At 42.1% G+C, this 20,173-nt stretch overlaps 1 protein-coding gene across 1 annotated transcript in view; it reads left to right on the top strand.

Moving 5' to 3' along the window:
• The first annotated feature begins 5,559 nt into the window (after nucleotides 1-5,559).
• The window catches only part of SEMA3D (semaphorin 3D), a 138,245-nt gene continuing 123,631 nt past the window's right edge, over nucleotides 5,560-20,173 (top strand). Inside the window, exon 1 of the mRNA XM_050324641.1 lies at nucleotides 5,560-5,702. The gene's annotated coding sequence lies outside the window, so the exon portion shown is untranslated. The remainder of the gene's footprint in view (nucleotides 5,703-20,173) is intronic.

Here is a 20,173-nt window from a genome sequence, read left to right on the forward strand (position 1 = left end):
CTTAGCCCTGCATAGGATCATCCCCAAGAGTCACACCATGTGCCTAAGAGTATCATCCAAATGCTTCTTGAACTCTGGCAGGCTTGATGCTGTGACCACTGCCTCAGGCAGCCTGTTCCAGTGTCCAACAACCCTCTGGGGGAAGAAACTTTTTCTAATATCCAACCTAAACATCCCCTGACACAACCTCAGGTCATTCCCTCAGGTCCTGTCACTGGTCACCATAGAGAAGAAATCAGTGCCTTCCCCTCCTCTTCTCCTCAAGAGGAAATTGTAACTGCAATTTCAGTCTCCTCTTCTGCAGGCTGAACAGACCAAGTGATCTCAGCCACTCCTCACACAGCTTCCCCTCAAGGCCCTTCACCATCTTCATTGCCCTTCTTTGGACACCCTCTAATAGCACAATGTCTTTTGGCCGAAACTGCCAAAATACCAAAGGTGAGGACACACCAGTGAAGAGTAGAGCAGGAAAACTGTCTCCCTTGCCCAGCTGGCAATGCTGGGCCTGATTCCCCTCAGAACACAGTTGGCCCTCCTGGCTGCCAGGGCACTGCTGGTTCATATTCAACTTGCCATCAACCAGGACCCCCTGTCTGTACCTACAGGGTGCCTCATCCCAAGTGCATAATCCGACACCTCCCCTTGTTGAACTTCATAAGGTCGGTGATTGTCTAGTCCTTTAATTTGTCGAGGTCTCTCTGTAGGGTCTCCCTGACCTTGAGGAAGTCAAAGGCTTATCCCAGTTTTGTGTCATCTGCAAAGTTGCTTAGTATCCCTATCGGTCCTGCCTCCAAGTAATTTATGAAGAAGTTGAAGAGAGTTGGGCCTAAAATTGGTGAATGTCCTAAACCCTGACAGTGTCAAAGCTTGAACTACTGTCCTTTGAAATTGTAGGTGCTTCATGAGAGAGTTGAAGTATTGGGAGAGGATGGGGACTAAATGATGACTACATGGGATGTGACATTGCTTAATTTGTACCAAACACTGTGATGTGCTATACAAAGTCAAACACTGTGAGCTCCAAAGGCTTTTAAACATGCTCAGTGTTTCAGGATCAGATCCTTTATGACTAAGTTTGGATAGTTACCCAGGAATTTAGCAACAAGAGAAAGATGGATATTAAACTTTTACGTAAATTTTTTAAGGGATATTTTTTCATATCTTAGACCTTTTTTTCTGTACTTTTTCTAAAAGTTGCCCTTTTTTGAAACATCAGCCAAATGTAGACAGATTACCTCTTACATCTTCTGGCAGTGAATTAACTGAAATCTGTTCTTGGGAGCTGCAGGGGCTAGAAATGCCTCCCTTCATTCATTCTCACACCCAGTAGGTGTGCAACGTCACAAACTGGTAGAATTGAAGGAGCCCTGACCTTCTCTTTCTGCTCTGACTGCTTCTTGTTCTCGATGCTTTAGGATTAGATAGAACTTGGGATGATCAGGTAAAATACAAAACTATAGGGCTTGGACAGACCCTTGTCCACAAGGGTTTGCAGGCACAGTCAGTGTTTGCAATATTATATTCCTCAAGCACTGTGTGTGGTGGGAATCAGGATGCAATACAGATGCTTGATTCCCTGGGATGACCTGCATACATTTATTCTAAAAAGAGAAAGAAAGAAACAAACAAACAAACCAAGACAAAAATCTGTTTAAGAAGAAATACTGCCATGAATAAATCAGATTACAAGTCCAGTGCCAAGAATCTGTCCAAGTTATATTATAATGAAAGGAGAAGATTCCAGCCCTGGTTTTAACGCTTGTTGAGGTGGAACATAAAATCAGTGTGTGCTACTGTGCAGGTCTTGGGTTTATCATTGCCAACGCTGGAATAAAACAGATTCTCCTCTTCCTAAACTGGTGAGAGAGAAGTGAGCAGAGGAATATTGGTCAGTCTTGTGTCTGAATTTGACTTTATTGCAAGTGTGGAATCCAGTCGGCCAATATGCTTGCACAGTAACTGTAGGAACTTAGTGATGCAAGGCTCCCCGAGGAAGCAAATTTGGTGGCTGAGTCACAAATACAGGCACTTGAGTCTGACTGGACCTATGCCCAGGGGATTGCTCCATCCCCATCCTTACAAGGGCTTCCCCACTTGTGGATCCTTCACTGGTCCAGTTTGACTTCCAGTGGATGAAGGTAAATCAGTTCTGCACTTTGGTGCCTTTATTTATGATGTTTGACACTTTTGTCTGCTGCTGGAAGCAAAGGTAGGGATGGATGGCTGGGAACAAACACTTCAAGGACATCCAGGTTTGTAAATTGACACCTTATTTTTGGTCTTGTCAGTAAAGAATGGGAGGTCTCCTTGAAAATTTTCAGAGTTGAACATGAGTTACAGGATCTTCTCATGAAGGACCTCTAAGTCACCAAATGAATAGTTTTTCAGCTGAAAGAGACTCACTAGGTACAACTTAGCCCAACATTTGGAAAACAATCTCTCTCATTCAGAGATTTAAGCAACACCATTGCATTGCATCATGCTGCAGGCATTTGTCACTGCTTACAGAAGGAATAAGACTGCTCAGCACAAAGATAAACACCTAGAGAAGTGTGGCAGCATGCTGCTGTCTCATGTTTCTCCTGCAGTCTTTACTAAAACTCCATCTATTTGCCTTGACAATTTAGCTCACATGAAAATAGTTTTGCCTGAAATGTGCCAGTTTGGCATTACAGTGTCTGGACAGAGTTCAGACTTATGATCAAGCATAAAAGGAAGGGAATGGAAAGTAACAAAAACAGCTGAATTCTCTTCCTAATTCTAGTTATTTGTGAAAGATCTATTTTCTCATGTAATTCATGCTTGTATTATTGTCCAAGGAGAAAACAAAAATGCAGATATCCAATGATGAACTTCTGTTCTTTCACAAGCCACTCAGTTTTACAGGAGATTTGAAGAGTTGCTCCATGAACTGGGTGTGGAATTTTGTCTTAGGGGAGCCTCAATTAGCTACAAAGAAAAAAAAGTGGAGCAAAACCACCTCACTTTTCAAATTCATCTTTAAAAGAACCTGTTGAATACTTCTTCCCTCAATAGTCAGTGTCCTTTCTGCAGGAAAAATAATGTCATCATCCTCACCATCATTATAATCATCACATCTTCAAAATGTGGAAAGAAATTTTCCTATGAAAACTTTAGACAATTTCTGTAAGGTTGGCAGAAATTCCTATATTTTTTGGATATTTCCAACACTCTGTTAAAAGAAAATGCAGTCCTGGCCAAAATGGCCACTCAAAGAGGTGGCATTAATGCAGACACTGAGAAACTGATGTCTCCCAGCAAAGCTGTACTTATCTGCTCTGGGAATTTCTGAACAGTGGTTTAAAATACATTGCCAAGGAATGCATCAACTGATCATTTACAATGATACTGTGCAGATGGTGACTGTCTCCTCAGCCTGTGTCCATGGCATGACCTCATGTAACCCTGTTTGAAAGCCTTAGTAACCAGGAACACAAAAGCATGTTCATTCTCTGCTGTCTGCGCAGAAATGTTACGAACTTCATCGACTTTCCTTCAACCAACAGCCACAAGAGGGCGGCTTTTTTCCTGATTTCTTCCACTTCACTCAATTAGGAGCTTAACTATTTCACAAATTAGTTTTTCTAATTCTTGAAAGATAAATCTTCTGCTATATATTCCACAAAAAAAAAAAAAAAAAAAAGGTGCGTTCTCATGATTTTCAAGAAGAAAAAGTAACTGTTAAAATAAAACCATTTCCAAAACCTTTTATTTCTTTTTTTTTACTTTTCACAAAGACTGTAGACTGGCTTAACAAATAAGAAAAGGAGACATTCATGCTGATTTCTTTTTCATAGGAGTCTGAAACATCTCCAGAATGTGAAACAAACAGAACTCTCTAGCATGTTTTGTTTTTATCAGGATTCATGTTTTCAGAGTACCTCAAAGCCCTTTTCTGTAGTCTTAATGAGTGCTTAAAAACCCACAAGGATTTGTCTGCCATCAACCTACTCCTCATTTTCTCTTTGTTGAGCTTCTTCAGGTGCAGAAGGTGGTTATCAGCAGAGTGCCTGAGATGTTCAGGGAGTGGGAACAAGGTAAACTGCAAGAATTATTCTACAGAAATTCAAAACACAAACTGGGCTCAAATCTGCATCATACTCATCACAATTATATTTGTATTGGGCAGTGCCATCTGGGGATTAAAACAATGGAAAATTTTATCAATTATAATGAAATTAATGTGGAAATTTGGGTATAAAATCTTCTTTCATTTTTTTGAAGGCCTTAAAAGGCAAAAGCCAATAGCAACTATGAAACAACCTGTCTTCAGACTCCTCCCTTTGTCTTGTGGGAATATAAGACACATGTAGATAAGTGGAGTCTGCATTTGTGTGTGCAGTTTATAAAAACAGTATCAGTTTGTACTGTAGTAACAAACTGCTTTAAAAAAAACTTAGGTAAAAAAAAAAGTAAAGTTGACTTTTGGTGAACTTAAAAAAGCTCTGCTATTTAGCTCCTGTCCTGTATGCCCAGACCACCCATCTGACTTCTGTGTGAATGATAGGTAAGGATGAAGTTCTGCTGAGGTGAGTAACATAGTGGAACCTCTAATATATTTCTCTGGACTTCTTTGGTTCTGCTGTTATTTCATGGGAGCAACAGTCGGGGTCTGTTCTGCAACTGAGTCGCCAACTGAAGACTTTCAATCTGAGCTCTTCACTAAGGGAAACACGGTTTTTGAAAGAACCCCAGTGTGTCTTGTCTGGAAGTGTCTGATACTCTGTGCCATGTGTGCAATGGCTCTCAGCCTGTGGGCAGGAAGGCTCTTCCTCGGGCAGCCACAGAAGGAAATATGTTGGAGAGACTGGTTTGGTGTGGGAGTGGGTTGGTCCAGGAGAGAAATTCTCTCTTAGGAAGTGGTCTGCAGCATGCAAAAGCTGGAGAACCACCAGTGTAGCACATTCCAGGGGTCAAAACAAATAAATGCAAAGGCAGATGTCTCCCTGGCAGCTACAGTTCTGCACGCAGGCAAAACTCTTGAATGCACACCAGCCGCGACCTCCGGGCCACTGCCCAGCTGTTTCCCCCTTATCAGTAAGTGTGGCGGGCTGGCTTTTTTTTTCCTCACTCTCAGTCTACAAGCCAGCGTCCTGCAGTTCAGCCCCAGCGGGAATGTGTCACCGGAACATCCTCAGTGCATCTGAGACAGCTTTAGAGACACGCCGATGAGGAGCTGCAGCTGTGCAGGGAAATCCCAGCACTAGGTCGGGATGCTCCTGTGCTACGTCTCAGGTGTGTGATGCGGCAGTGCAGGAGGGGTCTGTGGTCCAGGGCAAAACACGCGGGCTCAGGGTCCCTGGGCGCCCGGTCTCGGCAGAGTGGGCACATCGCTGCCACGCTCTGTGTTTGTGTTCGCACTCCGACCCTTTCTAGGCAGCCGATGTCCCTTGCGCCGAGGCCGGGACCTGCGGCGGGAGCAGTGGGTGTGTGCCTGAGCTGGCTGACACACACACACACACACACACGCCCTCGCAGGCAGCAGCCCATTTGCTGGAGGGGTGTGTGCATGTGCGTGCGAGGGTGTGGAAAGGGGTGGCGGGATGGAGGGAGGGCGGCCGAGGGAAAGTCTGACACTCGGCGCAGAAGGAGCGAGACCCTCCGCCGCTGCCGCCGCCGGGGAGGAGCCGCCGCGCTCGCAACGCCCCCGACACCCGGGCATCGACCCCGGCCCGCGGCAGGTACCGGCGGGGGCACTGTCCCCTACGCGGGGAGGGGGTGGAGGGCGGTGTGGGAAAGTGTGCGGGGACCCCGCTGCCTTGTCTCGGATCTTCTCTGCGTGTCCCGGACCTTCTCTGTGTCCCTTCTCTGTCCCGGACCCTCCGCTCGCCTCTGCCCCGGCCGCCGCCGCCGGGGCTGCCCCGGGAGCAGCGCAGCGGTGCCGGCACCTGGCGGCCCCCGGGCCACCTGCCTGGATGTCACCGGGGAGGAGGGAAAGGGCGGTGAGGGGCGCTGGCTTGGGAGAACCCCTCTGCGGGGCTCTCCCCTGGGAGCGCAGGAGTGGTGGGTCTGCGGGGTGACGGGAGAGAAGGAGGCAGTTTTGGGGAGCGGAGGCTTAAAGGCTGGGGAGGTGGGAGCGGCGCTGGCGGAGGGAGCGGAGTCCCGTTCTTCCCGGCATCCAAGTGCCTGCCCCGGCTCCGCAGGGGGTCGGAAGGACAGCAGGGCATGAGCAGCCCATGCTCGTCAGCAAGAACTGTTGCTTGCTGGAGCGGCAACAAAATTCCTGCCTTTCCACGCAGTCCTCCAGCATCGCCATGAGCGCGACTGCTGAGCGTGTCCATCACCGGGAGCTGCAGAGCACCTGGCTGGCCCGGGTGCGCACTGAAAAGGGATTATTCCTCTGCTCACAGTGACCACCTCCACTTCACTTTGTGCATTAGCTCAGGGAGTGGGAAAGGTCCTTGTTTTGCAAGGAATATTACAAAATGAAAGTTGTTACTTGTAGAAGGGAAACATTCCTGAGCACCTTAGGTAATCGGTGACTGTGTGCTGGAGAAGCACAAAGCAGCCACCTATGTTTCCTCAAAAAAGCTTCACTTTGATTTCAATTTGGACAACTTGTCCAAGAACAGTAGAGATCAGTGGGACAGTCTGACCAGGAGCAGAGAGTACATTGCTGAGAAAGCAGCAGCTAAAACTGTCTATGGCTCAGAGAGAGGCCAGAAAGATTCAGATGAGAAACTGTGCAAGAATTTTGACATGTCAGATTTTCTCTTTTACTGCTTACTTGCAAATCTAGGGAATGAGTAAAGAGACTTGTTTACCCTTTGTTTACCATTTGGAATTGTTTAATGCTGTATGGTACACCACTTTAATACTGGTTTTCAGATCCTCATTAGTATAGTTGATATGATTTTCATCTTTACCTTTTAATTAGTTTATTTAGTGTATTGTGGGCTTGATCCAGAAAAGCACATCATCTCCTGCAAAGTATGTAAGGGCCAAAGCCTTTATTAAAACTGTGAATGCTGACTGTCTAAAGATTTTTCTAAGAAGGAATTGGAGTATTTTAATTCATAATTGTAAACTACTGTCAAACAGAGGTACTCAAATCCTGCAGGTGCCACACATCTTTTTCTTAAAATTTCTAAGACAAGTCCTGCTCTGAGATGCATCATAAATTGAAGCATTTTTGCCTTGATCAGGCTGAGCAGCTTGGCTTCACTTTTAGTTGAACTTTATTTTGGCTTAGACATCCAGACTAGCCTGTGATCCAGGAACTAAATTTGCTTTCCCTCTTCTTACCACTGGATCGATCCAACAGGGTTTCGCAGGATATGGGCAACAGAGCAGGTTTGCATTAGGTGCAGTGCTGAAGCACAGAGAGGTGTGCTCTAGACCAGGCAGTAAACACATACTCCTACAGGCAGTATGTGGGCTCTGCCCATGGAGCGCTTTAACCTGAAATGGAAACAGCAGCTCCCCATTATCCTCTGCTGCATCTCAAAATACAAGAGTGACTTCAGTTAAAAGAGCTGGTTGGTGCTTGTGGGACAATAATCCCAGGAAGACAGAAGAGCCTTTCAGTAGTACTGAGTAAAGTGACTTAATATCAGACAGATATAATTTCGAGTTGTATTCCTGCCCTCAGCTTTAGCTTAGTGGGCAGCTGCTGTCAGATTCCCATAAGACTGATAATGCTTTTGGACCCCAATCCCAAGTACTGTCCTCTGCCTGCTTCTTTCCAGCTGCAGGTTGTGTCATCAGTTGACCTTTCAAAACGCTGTAATTGCCCTGATCTTACTCTGCATCCCAATGCTTTTTTTTTTTTGTTTTCTGGGGGGTGATGTTTTCACTGCAGATACCACTGTATTCATTACACAAATTTTACTGCACCCTGGACATTCTACTGGGATTTTGCAATTGAATTAAATGAAACAAGGCCCTAGGGGGGGAAAAAAAAAGGCTTTAATTAAGGTAGAATGTTAAGTGGAAGTAGATGTTGTTCATTGGGAAATAGCTCTTTAAAGTATTTGAGGATACTGCATCTTTATTACTCAGAGATTAATCATAATTAAGCAGATCAGCCATGTAAACAGCAAGGTATTAAAAAGCAAAGCCGAAGAATGAAACACTCTCAACAACACCTGTCCCTGTTTTGATCCTAGCAGAAGGGATGTACTCAACCTCTCTTTCCATGTTCTATCATAGAACAAGTGGAGGACTCAATGTCCTCTGCATGTCCTGGACCCTCACAGAGTCAGGACCTTTACAGTTTAATTTGCAGAAAGCCATAATGGCTAGAGTTACCCTTTGAGCCTGCTGTTAGCTCAGAGTGGTCAAAATAATGGTGTATATCTGGATTCTTTTTGAATCCCTGTTTTGCCTTTTCTCTCAGTCTTTTTGCTGTAAAAAATACAGCAGTTGTAATCTCACATGTCTCTTCACTATGTGCCACTGCAATGTAGACACACTGGTCACCTGTGGCTCCAGAGGGGTTGATTCATCAGCTGGGAATCAGCTGCATTCCCATCCCATGCCAGCATTTCTTTGGCTAAAACCCCTGGTACTGGAATTGGCCACTGAGCCACCTCTGTACTCTTTGAGGTTTCCTACATGAGGGAATCCTTTGGGGCTGGTTAAGCAGGCTTTCCCACCGCGCTCTCCTGGCAAGGCAGCCTGCGGGATTGCCGGAGCTATATTTGGGCTTTTGTCTTTTTAACCCCTGGAAAAAGCCAAAGGTGTGTGCTCAGTGTCGTTAAATCAAAAGACGCAGGGAAAACGTGTGATGTGTTTGTTTTCCTTGCTTTCTGGATTTTCTCCAACTGCAAACAAGCAACAGAGAAGCTCATAGTAAAGCCATGTGCACAAGGCTTGAATTGTACTGGCTGTATTTAAGCTATGTGTGAAGGAAATTTTGCTCCATGGGTGTGCTATTTTTAACTTTTTTACAGTTCTCCACCTCTGTTGCACTTCTTAACACAGTTTCCCCTCGCCCCAACAATTCTGTCTGGGTTTTATATATTTTATAAACTTAACAATGCCAGTGAGTCTTTATTTAAGTGATCCCCTTATAAATCTTTAGTCCTTTTATCTTATCCTTTCTATCCCTGTGTGTTCAGAAAGGCCCCTCTCTGGTATTGTTATTTTTCACATTCTAGAGACATGCTGTGACAACATCCACGTGTTATCTGACAGTGGGTGATAGGAAAAAAAAAGTCAAAGAAAAAAGCACAGCCCTTCTATTCTACTCTCTCCAGCTTAGATGGATCCAACGTCATATGGAGGAGATCCAGAATGAGTCAGGGAGCAGTGCTGTGGTCCAAAATTCCAGTTTGCAGTACAGCTGGGAGGTAGCATTTAGCATCATGTGGATTTATTTTCTTTTAACAGGAACAGCAAAATAATTTATGGAAGTCACATAACCTAATGGGCAGAACAGATAACAGTAAGCCAAGAAGAACCTGGATTCCCATCTGGGTTGGATCATTGGCTCAGCTTGACTATCAGTGTGATGGGTGTGGTATTTAAACCTAGGACATTATATTGGCCTTAACCAAGTCATTGCACTTCCCCACAACATAACTGGGAAATATGATTAATGTGCAGAGCTCTACTGGTACCTGACAGTTTACCTAATAACTTCCCTGGTCAGACTGAGCACAGGACATTAGAGGCATTTATTTTCAACCTTAATTTGCAGGACAAATCCTAAAGATTTCAGGATATATAAAGCTAAAGACAGATTCATGCTTTAGAGCTTATATGTACATGGAGACCTGTAACTTGTGAGGACTTTCTGCACTGCATGAATTTCACACTGTATGTATTACTCAGCTTTCAGGAACATGTATCTTTTTTTACATCTTTGCATATTTTTCTTCCTGTGCTTTTATAAACAGAAGGACAAGTTGTGTGAGCTTCTTCTTATAATGTGGTCAGTTTAAAAGCAAAATAAATAACCATAATTAAGCTGTTTCCAATTTAGTTGGTCAGTGAATCAGGGGACTTGCCGGAATCAGATGTCATGCAGCAGAAGAGAGGCTGAAAGCTCTGTAACATCTAAACATACTCCAATGATGTGCCAGGTTGTTGTTGTTCTCTTGTTTTCTCCAAAGAGAAGTTACCAATTCTTCTTGAATATCCTTTTCCAAAATTCCTGAAGACATTGCAGCTCTGAGCCTGATCTCATCTTGTGTCAACATAACTCAGGACTGAATTCACTGGGAACAGAAAGCCTTGGATTAACTAAAATTATACAAAACTAAGGCTGTCATGAAATGAAAGACTTATGCCTGTTCTCAGTCTGTCTGTACTTAGTGACTTCAAGGGACTTAAGCACTTGTTTAAAGATAGACTGCTGTGTAAAATGCTCTCTTGAAAGAGTTACTTTCCTGAAGTCTAAATCTTGAGTGAGATCGAGCCTTTTAAAAGTTGGGTGCAGTCCTGGGGACTGATGTGGCCACATATTCCAATTTAATCTTGGCTAGAATTTTAAGATTTTGAACAGCTAGATCTAATGGTATGTGCCTACCTAGCTTGTTATATTCCCCTGGAATTTATCAATGACACACTCCATATAATTGTGGTTACTCTTTGCCTGTCTAAAATCCTTTTTTGGTTTTGCAAGGGAGAGGCTGCAAAGAAGGAGTATGTAAAAAATTCTTTCTTAACCAAAAGCAAAAAGTTGATTTTTTTTTTTGTTTTTCCCTTCCACAATGAAGAATTAAAACAATGTCTGTTGCTCTCATGCTTAATGTCAGAATCTCTGCTAAAAAATAGCAAGAAGAAATATGATGAATTTTTCATATGGAACTTATTCCCTGTAATTTTATAATGCACATATGTGAGGTTTTATGAAGGCTTTTACTAAAAGGTTTTAGAACAGCTTAATAAAGGAAAAGTGCTCATAATGTCCTTCAGTATCTAAAGAGCTCCACTTTGAGAGAGAGAAATAAAATAAAGGGCAATGATAAATAATGGTAGACTTGCAAATGCAGTTCCTTTTCTCCAAGATTTACAGTAAGAACCAGCCCTGACTGTAAAGTTCTCTGCACTATCATAATCTGTAGCTTTGCAGGATGTAACATTCCTATATCCATTCTCTGACTTCTGAAAGAAATGTTCCACACGCATATAAATTACTAATCCTTTACTCAACTTAATGTTTTACTTCTTTTTTTAAACAGGTGCTTGAAAACCTTTATTAAGGACATAAATAAATCTTTGAAGCTGCTACTATACTATGCCCTACTAACAGAGTGATTGTGTGTTGCATCTCTGGAGATCCATTATTGTTTAAGAGAAATCAGAGGGGACACAGGAACAAATGTATCACTTACGTGTGTATAGTCATTAGTTATAAGGAGTGGATCTTATTGAGAGAAGTTTTTATTAATTTATTAGCTATATTTCAGTGGTGTTGAGAGAACCCTGTCAAAAATCATAGACTCATCATAGCATCGTACAATGGTTTGGGTTGGAAGGGACCTTGAAGATCAAGTTGCTACCCACCCTGCCATTGGCAGGGACACCTTCCACTAGGCCAGGTTGCTCCAAGCCCCATCCAACCTGGCCTTGAACACTTCCAGGGATGTGACATCCACAGCTTCTCTGGGCAATGTGTTCCACTGCCTCACCACCCTTACAGTAAAGAATTTCTTCTTAAAATCTAATGTAAACCTCTTTCAGTATTGCTTACTTCTTTCACAGGTCCCCTTGTGTTTAGCAGTAGTGATGTATACAACTAAAAAAAACCAAACCAACCCCATTCTCAGCTATGGTGTAGGGCAAGACTCAGCAAACACAGAAGACTGAAGAGATGCAGGTTCCTCAAACAACAAAAGCAATTCTATTTCATTGAATAAAGAGAAGTCTCAGCCTGTTTTTTTTGTTGTTGTTAAATGATATAAGCATCAGGGCAAAGTTGAATTTGTAATGGCATTATGAGATCCCCTGTTGTGCAAGATAAATAGCATATTTGGCCTAATGATGCAATAAATTAATTACATTGAATTAACCTGACTTTTGGTTCCTGTGACCTCCTTAGTTTAGCAGATTAATTTCTGAACAATACAGCCTCAAAAAATCCACTTTATTCTGGGGAGGTGTATTATAAGTAAGTTAGAGGATTTTCTAGATACACAAAGTCTACACATGAACAAACCTGGAATTCTTGGATGCATAGAGCCATGTAATACTTTGAGTTGGAGACTAAGCCTTTGTTTTTCAGCTGGAACAGAACTTGTCTTCAAAAGAAAGAAAAAAAAATCTGCTAGAAACACTATACAGAAACACAAACCAAGAAGCCGAACACACATTTCAGATCTCACATCTGTTAATGTACCTCAGTACATCAATATTTGAGACAGATGATGTCATCCAGTTTGCTTTGTAAGAGCAAATTATTGTAAGTAGTTAACTTGGAGAAGTGGATCAATCGAAAGGAACAGAAATCCAAGCATAAAGGGTGAGAAAATACAAGCAGATATCTTTATTACCTCTATCCCCTTCCTAAAGGTGAGATGTAATACTATTTGTTTTGTAATAAGCCTTTTTTTTTTTAGGTCAATATTTTTTTAAATCTGTGTGTCTTCATTTCAGAGTTTTAAGTTAATAAAGTATTATTCCTGAATGGGATCCTGCAAAAATAGTCCTGGGTGAGGGGGTCTCATAATGATCATTTTAATGAAAGGAAAGCCATCTGCAGATGGGTGGATTTTATTTTAGTGCAAGCCCCTGTACTCATCCCCTTAATGTAATGTACTCTGAGACTGAGGGGCAAACTTCTGCTACAGCTTGCAGATGAAAATGCTTCACTGAGGAATTGGACAGTGTCTATGGGAATGAAGGTAGCACACAACATCACGTTCCAAGAAAATCAAGATATAACAAGCATTGTCTTAAGTTGTTGTAAATTAGAGATGCGTAACTGAAATTAGCGAGTGATTTGTAATAGCTAAGGGCAGTCCTATGTCTTTAGAACAAAAGACCAGGTCTGAAAGCTGAAAAGGGAAAGCAGAGATTTAAGTTAGTGATACACATCAAAAACATTTGGGGAGAAGAGTTGAAAAGAGCAGCTAGAGACTGAAGTACTAAGCAAGTGCTATCATTTCTTGTGCACTGCTGAGGTGATTGAGGTGGGATCCCCAAGAGCCACAAGTCATGAGGAAAGGTTGTGTAAGCCATGCTGTAGAAAGTTAAGAGGAGCACTCAGCAGCTTAAACCCTGTGCTGCAGATTCAGTTGGGATCCTCAGCCTGAGCTCTCCCAGCAGGCAGTTACAGGTAGGGTCAGTCTTTTCCTTGGGACAATATTTTAGATAAAATAAATTGTAAAAAAATATCTATAGCACATCATTTCAGTGGTTCAGGTACTGAGGTGACCTGGAAGGGCTGTTTCCAGAGCAGGTCTGAGCAGTGATGTTACTGGTGCTGGGCAGTCTGGCTTTCTCAGCTACCTCGATTCCACCTTCTTACAAGTGCTCTGTTGTCAAAGGCCCAACAGAAAGAGTCTTTGGCTTGGCATAGTTGCTTCATCATCTTCCAGGGATAAGATTTCTCCTACTGGATCTGTTCCCATTAATGTTTTTGTATCAGTGTTGATATTTTCTATCTGATACTGAACGATGCCGTTGAATTAACCATTAGGAGTCCAATCCTACCTGTTCCCTTAGGAGTGTGCTAGCCCTGGGGATGCTGGATAAAAGGTGTGGGGAGAGGTTGGATCCTCTACTTTCAGTCTGTGGGAGAACTGGGCATGCTTGGAGCCCATCCCAGCTTTGCAAGGGAGGGGGGCAGAGCAAAGCCCGTTTCTGAGCACCACAGGCACTGAGCAGTTTGGAACAATCCCAGCTCCACTGCATGTACACCCAGTGGCCCAGGTGCCGTGGGGACATGGTATTAAGCAAGTTTGGCTACATGTGAAGCCTGGAAACAACAGAGGAGAGGTTTTATCCTGGGCTTGAATGTTGAACCTGGCTGACTGAAGAGTCAGTTGATATCATAAATCTCTGTTATTAATCTGATCTTTTGTCTATAAAAATTTTAATAGGCAAGGATGCTTTGCATAGCTACTGCCTGAATCATTGTGGTCAGTTGATCTGATGTCTTACACAATCTGTAATCTTGTCAGAATTGAGGTTTTCTCAGACCTGATGAAATCCAAGGTGTTTATTTTAAGACCCAATTTAATTTTTTCAAGTTGAACTCAAAGCTTTAAAGGCTTTAAGGAAAAGCTGACTAGATGTAATTTTTGGAATGTCAGCCCCACCTAACTGAGGAAAAAGTGAGAGAATTGATGCATCTGAGGGAGTTAATAAAATTTTTCAGGCTTAAGGGTCTTTTAGGTGCTCTCTCTAGAAGGAAAAGTGCATTTAGCTCTTCTGCTCTGTTCTGTCTTTTTGAGATTAGTGTCCTGGGTAATACTGTCTGCAGTGCACAGGTTTGTTCTGGAGTTACAATTTCTTGTTTATAGTCCTCTAGGGACATCTACAAAAAGCAGATATTTCATCTCATAAAGCTGCCTTGGCTTGAAAAAAAGTAAAAAATGGATCTGTGGAAAATAAATGTCTTCCCCAATATAACATCCTTATAACTTGTTCAGCTTTCACTGAAATTAAGGGAGTTTTTGCATGAGCAGATTTTCCACCTTTAGATAAAATCATTATAAAGTGCTTAGGCTGAAGATTGCTTAAACTCACAAAATAAAATAAATGGGAAGGGGGAAATGGTGGACAGATATTCTCAAGGTAACTGAAAAAAATCACGTATTTGTAATTTAGTTTTTAGGTTTTGTTTTTGTTTTGGGTTTTTTTTTCCTTCCCTAGAGTTTTACACTTTAAGTACAGATCAATTACTGTGCTGTCCTCAGGAGCCTGAAGCTCCTGTGTCCTTTGCTTCCTGTGACTTTGCTACAGCTCATTACTTTCCTAAACAGCATCGTGAGCACCATTATGAAACTCATAACACAGACAGTTATCTCTTCAATGGTACTTAAAATCAAATCCTCCCTACTTGGTGATAGATGAGTTATTGTGCTTCTGCTCTTAAGGGGATGGAATGATGGAAGGATTGGGATTTTTTTTTCACAATTTGTTGCTGTTGTAACATTGATGTGTGAGGGTGAAGAATACTTAGGCACAATACACCGCTGAAAGCTCCAATACCAATTTCTGTAGCTTTGCACAGCCTGACAGAAAAGCAGGAGGTACGTGCAGCAAACATTGCATGGAGTTTGTGTCTCTTAATCCCAAACATCTGGTTTCGAAACAACAACAACAAAATCAGAATGCAATTGTCTTACTTAGTTTAGCAGCCAAGGTGAGATTCTGTGTAGTTTATCCTTGGTTTTTCTGTTGTGCTGGTCTGTGCCACTGCCAGCACATCCCAGGCACAAGGGCTTGTTCTCTCCTAGATTGGAATTGCCCATCCTCACCTCTTTGCTGCAGCAGTTCTCCAGGTGGTTTAAAGGCACAGGACGAGCTGCTCCTGCTTCCAAACTCTTTTCCCCTCTGAAATTTCATCTCCTTCCTACAGTTTAACTCTCTCTTGTGTTTTTGTAAAAGCTCCAAGCACAATTATCCTGTATCCTGTCAATCCCCAGGAATGGTCCTGGCATGATGAAAAACTCTCACTCCCCAGGGATACTCCACTCACTAGCAATCTTACATGTGGGGTGTTGAGCTGTTAAAGAGAGAGAATTCAGACAGCTTTCAGGTCTTGTGTCAGGTTTTCATGACAGTGGTAGAAATGCCTTTGTGATAACATTGATACGACAGGCACAGCTGTTCTGCAGTTGGTCAGTGGTGAAATATGGATAGTAATTTTCTTAGTAAAGACAGGTTTTATTTCTATTTTTATGTTAGCTTTCCAATCTGTTTTGAGACTAATAAAATCTGCTCTAATAACTGGTATTAAAAAAAAAAAAAAGTACTTTCCATCCTTTCTGTTCTTTCCTTCCTTCCTTCCTTTCCCTGTAAACAGGGTAAATACCACTGAAGTGATGTGAGAAGAGCATTTTGGAATGTGTTCAGATTCATTGTGTTTTGTTTTCCATCCAGGAATTCAACATGACACAATGGAAAGTGGGACCTGACACCTCCAAGATAAACTGTTAAACTATGTATAAAGTGCTGCACTCATCTTTATAAGTGAAGTAGTGTGTAAGGCCAGAGTAACTGGGACACAGTGGCTTTGAATACAAGCAGTGTTGTTATCTTTGGTGCAAGCATCAGCAGAGATTACAGTGGCCTGTTGTGATGGCCCTGAGGGAATCTCACAAGGCCTTGCAGTAGGCACTGTACTATTTGTTTTCATTCTTTTCTCAGCAAAGCAGCATTCTGATGCTTGGAAATCATGACCCTGTTTAAATTGTGCTGATTCTCTTCATTCTTCTTTGAGCCACATGGGAGAAGAGGTGCAAGCAAAAGCAGTTAGAAAAGCTGAAAAGGTGCTGATAGAGGATGAAGAAATTAATGATTGACAATGAGGAAATAGTTTGTTCTGAAGAGCCACCAAAAGACTGTGAGTGATATGTTCAGGTCGATTTAGGATCCTCAGCCAGTGTATCCAGTGTTTTCTCCTAGAAGATCAGTAGCTTTTTTCCAACCAGTTTTTATTAGATACCACTGATGGGATCTGGTCTGAGCTACAAATATATTATATTGTGGAAATCTTCCCAGGCTTAGCCTGTGTGTGCCACTGCTCAGAAAGAAAACCCAACTATGCTGTGGAGGCTGCAGCAATTGTTCAGAGCTCGTTTTGGACATGCTCGAGTTGAAGATGTGATCTCAGTCCCAAGGGTGTCTTTTCTTGCACAGCTGTCATTTCCACCTCCCGCTATTCTGTTAGGCTGGGAGAAAGTCCCAAAATGGGCATTTGAGTTTTTGGCAGTGTTTGCTGCCTAATCACTTGTTCTTCATTTGCCTGCAGAGATATGGTGGTTCGTGGGATTCTCTGTGTGCGTAAAACTCAGAAGAAATTTGTTCCTCTTGTGGTTCACAAGACACAGGTTGGAAATCCTGACACAGAACAAGCATGTTTTCTTGTTCTGAAGCTGGGGTGATTGGGCAGAATGTTGTCATTTTGGTGTAGGGGTTTTAACTTTTTCAGTTTCAGAAGCTGGACAAGGCAATTCTATGTAAAGGATGTTGCAGAATCTAATTTTCTGGATATCCCCAGAAACTGAATCCTATTTGGATGATAAGAGCTAGTCCATAAACAAGCTACTGGATTCCAAATAAGAGTAACTATGTAAGGTTTCAGTGGTCTATTTAATACTGGGTATAATCAAATGTCCCTCTAATAATCCGAAGTCTGGAAAACCTTTTACAATTCTTTAAACATTCATGATACTTTACCTGTATGTTTCCCACAGGCTTATGGTTTCTGAAAACAAAACATGGATAGGCTTTGGTGATAATTCAAGGTTGATAGAGGATTGTTTTGATTAGTTAGGGATCAAGGCTGCTGTCCTAGAAGGGGAGAACTGCACTTGAGTAGTATCATAAATACTGTTTTATCTTGCCATTTGTTTGAATAGTGTGGGACTGACACCTCTCTCTCCCTACAGAAACTCTTTTTCCTGTTTCACCTTATTGAGGTAATTTCAAAAAAACAAAACCAAAAATCTTCCCAGATGAAAGGAACAGAGCCTATTTTAGAAACTGACCCTTATTGTGACCCAGGTGCAAGTTCCAGAGGACATGCTTAGCATTCAGCAGTTCTCCCAAAGATTATTCTAAGAAACACATATCACCCAATACTGAAGCCTGCTCTGGGCTGATAAGGTTTGTCTACACGAGGAAGTCAGTGTGCTGTTCAACTACAATAACAGTGTGCAGTGGTATCTTCTCACACTAAGTCTCTGCATGACCTGTTGCAGGGCGTGTGCCCTAAGGCTGCTGTTGAAGTGAAGCAAGTTGCTTCCTAATTAAAAGTCTTCTAATACACACCTCTGTGTGATGTGATTGCAGAGCAGCCAGTGTGCTGCTAATTGACATCCTACTGTGTCTGGACTCTCCTGGTGACAAGCCCTAAGTATTTCATTGTCAATTATTTTTGTAAGTGCACGGAGACACAATATCAATGCACTGTACTGTGATTCAGTGCTCAGGTGCTGCATACCAGAGTATATCTCAGTGACTATTAAAGTGAATATAGTATTTTCACCAATTTTAGTGAGAGATCCAACTCTGTGCTGCAGTTCCTGTGTTTACTTGTATCACAGTAACACCTAAAAAATCCAACCTGGAATTTTGACCTCATTGTTCTATTACTGCTAAGTTAAGATCTAAGGAGAGCTTAGAGAAAACCAGTAAAAATGAGAAGGAAGGCTTTGAGTCAGGTTTGATTTATAAGGAAAAGTGAAAGGCTTTGAGCGTGCATAGCTTGTTTGACTTTGACAAAGAAGACATGACTGTAAATACTTCAAAAGTTTTATTCAAAAAACAGCAGAGGATTTGCTTAATGTTAAGGACATTCCAAAGGTTAGGACAGCAGCTCAGGAGACCTAGGGTTAATTCCATGACATATGTCCTTAGGCAAGTCATTTCTGCTTAGATCCTAGCAAATTCCTAAGGGCACCCAACTGCCACTTCTTTGTCTACATCACTGAGTGTTAGTCAGCTGACTGAAAACCACCTAATTTAGACAATTAACTTTCTAAATACCTTTACAGGTCTAGATCGTGGCCTCTACCTGCCTCGGCTGTGTATGTCTGTAAATGAGCAAAAATTAACCTCTGTCATAGAAAGAGTTTGAGAATGACAGGTTAGAAAAGTATGGATGTTCAGATGCTGTAACAACAGGAGCCATGAAAGTATAGAGAATAGAAAAACTAATTAAGATGGGATTTATTTCACTTGTCTGAAGTGTAAGGTTGTCACCTAATCTTCCTCTGTTTTCAGTACAGGGATGAGGTGCTCCCAAGGGCAACTGCAGTATCTGAGCCAGTGGATCAATTCAGCCCAGCAGTGCCTGTTTCCACCCTCTCTGGAGGGAGCCAAGACAATGCCTGAATTTTAGATGGTTGAAATTAGGCAAGATGAATGTTATCTTAAGAATGAAAGGATCAAATAAAATCAACTCAGCTTGATTTTAAGGAGAAAAAATGTCTTTAATGAATGTGTTTGCTAAAATGTTCTTTTAAAAGAATTACACAAACCACCTCAAGAATTTGTGGGATTTTTTCCCCCGTTCTTTGTTGTAAAACATTGAGGAAGTCTTTTATTAACAACTGACTACAAGATAGAGCTCCCACTTCTCTTTCCATGAAGTAGTCCTTATGCAAACTCCCAAACATCCCAACAGTGCTACCTATTACTAATAAATTAAATGCTGTATCCAGTGCAGCCTACATGTTCTGAGTTACCTAATGGTACTCTTGAAAATCTAGACCTTAATAACAAAATGGGAACTGAGCTCTTTTGGCAATCTACTCCATATATCTCTTGCTTTCATGCAGCAGCATCCTGGTTGTTGGAAATACTGTGTTAGCTCTAGGTGGTAACTACCTCCTTAAAAAGGACTGATCCTCAGAGGAAATACAGTTATGGGCATTGTGAATTTAAATAAAAGTAATGGGGAAAAATTAAAGTTATTTAAAGAAGAGCTACAAAAATTCTGAGAGCTTCTATGGGAGCTACTGGAAGTCTTTGTGTAAAGCTGTAGGATGCTGGGGATCTGAGAAAAATTAAGCAATACAAATTCATGAGGAAGACCAAGATGGTCTGAGGTCCCTGCTAACCCATGCAGTGTCACAAGTTCTCATTTCAAAGAAAGAGGAGCTTGATTAGTTTATCCTGCTGTAGGCATGACTCAGTGTCAGAGTCCTCCCTTGTACTATTACATTCATTACCCTGAGGGACAGTGATGTCTCTTTGTGGGTAGTTTACTCTTTTTTTGGATTGCACTCTTGAAACAAGAAGCCTGCTTTCAGGCTTTGTCCCTCCTGTTTTGGTAACTCCCAGCTCTAGCTTCTCCAGAGCTCGTCCTCACGCAGCTGGAATCTGATTTCCCTCACAACTGCTTGCCTCTTTCCTGCTTCACTGGCTCTTCAGGGAAAGGAAGAAAACATTTGTTATTCAGCCCTTGTCTTCTTACTCATCCATTGATGAAGAGGCATGGATGAGTGAGCATTCAGTCACTTCAGGGACAAGGAATCTGGTGTCAGAGAGCCTGCAGATCTCCAGTATGACACTGGACTAGATTTAT

This window comes from Myiozetetes cayanensis, unplaced genomic scaffold, assembly GCF_022539395.1.
Source record: "Myiozetetes cayanensis isolate MyiCay16 unplaced genomic scaffold, myiCay2020 scf3, whole genome shotgun sequence".
NCBI classification, from domain to species: Eukaryota; Metazoa; Chordata; class Aves; order Passeriformes; family Tyrannidae; genus Myiozetetes; species Myiozetetes cayanensis.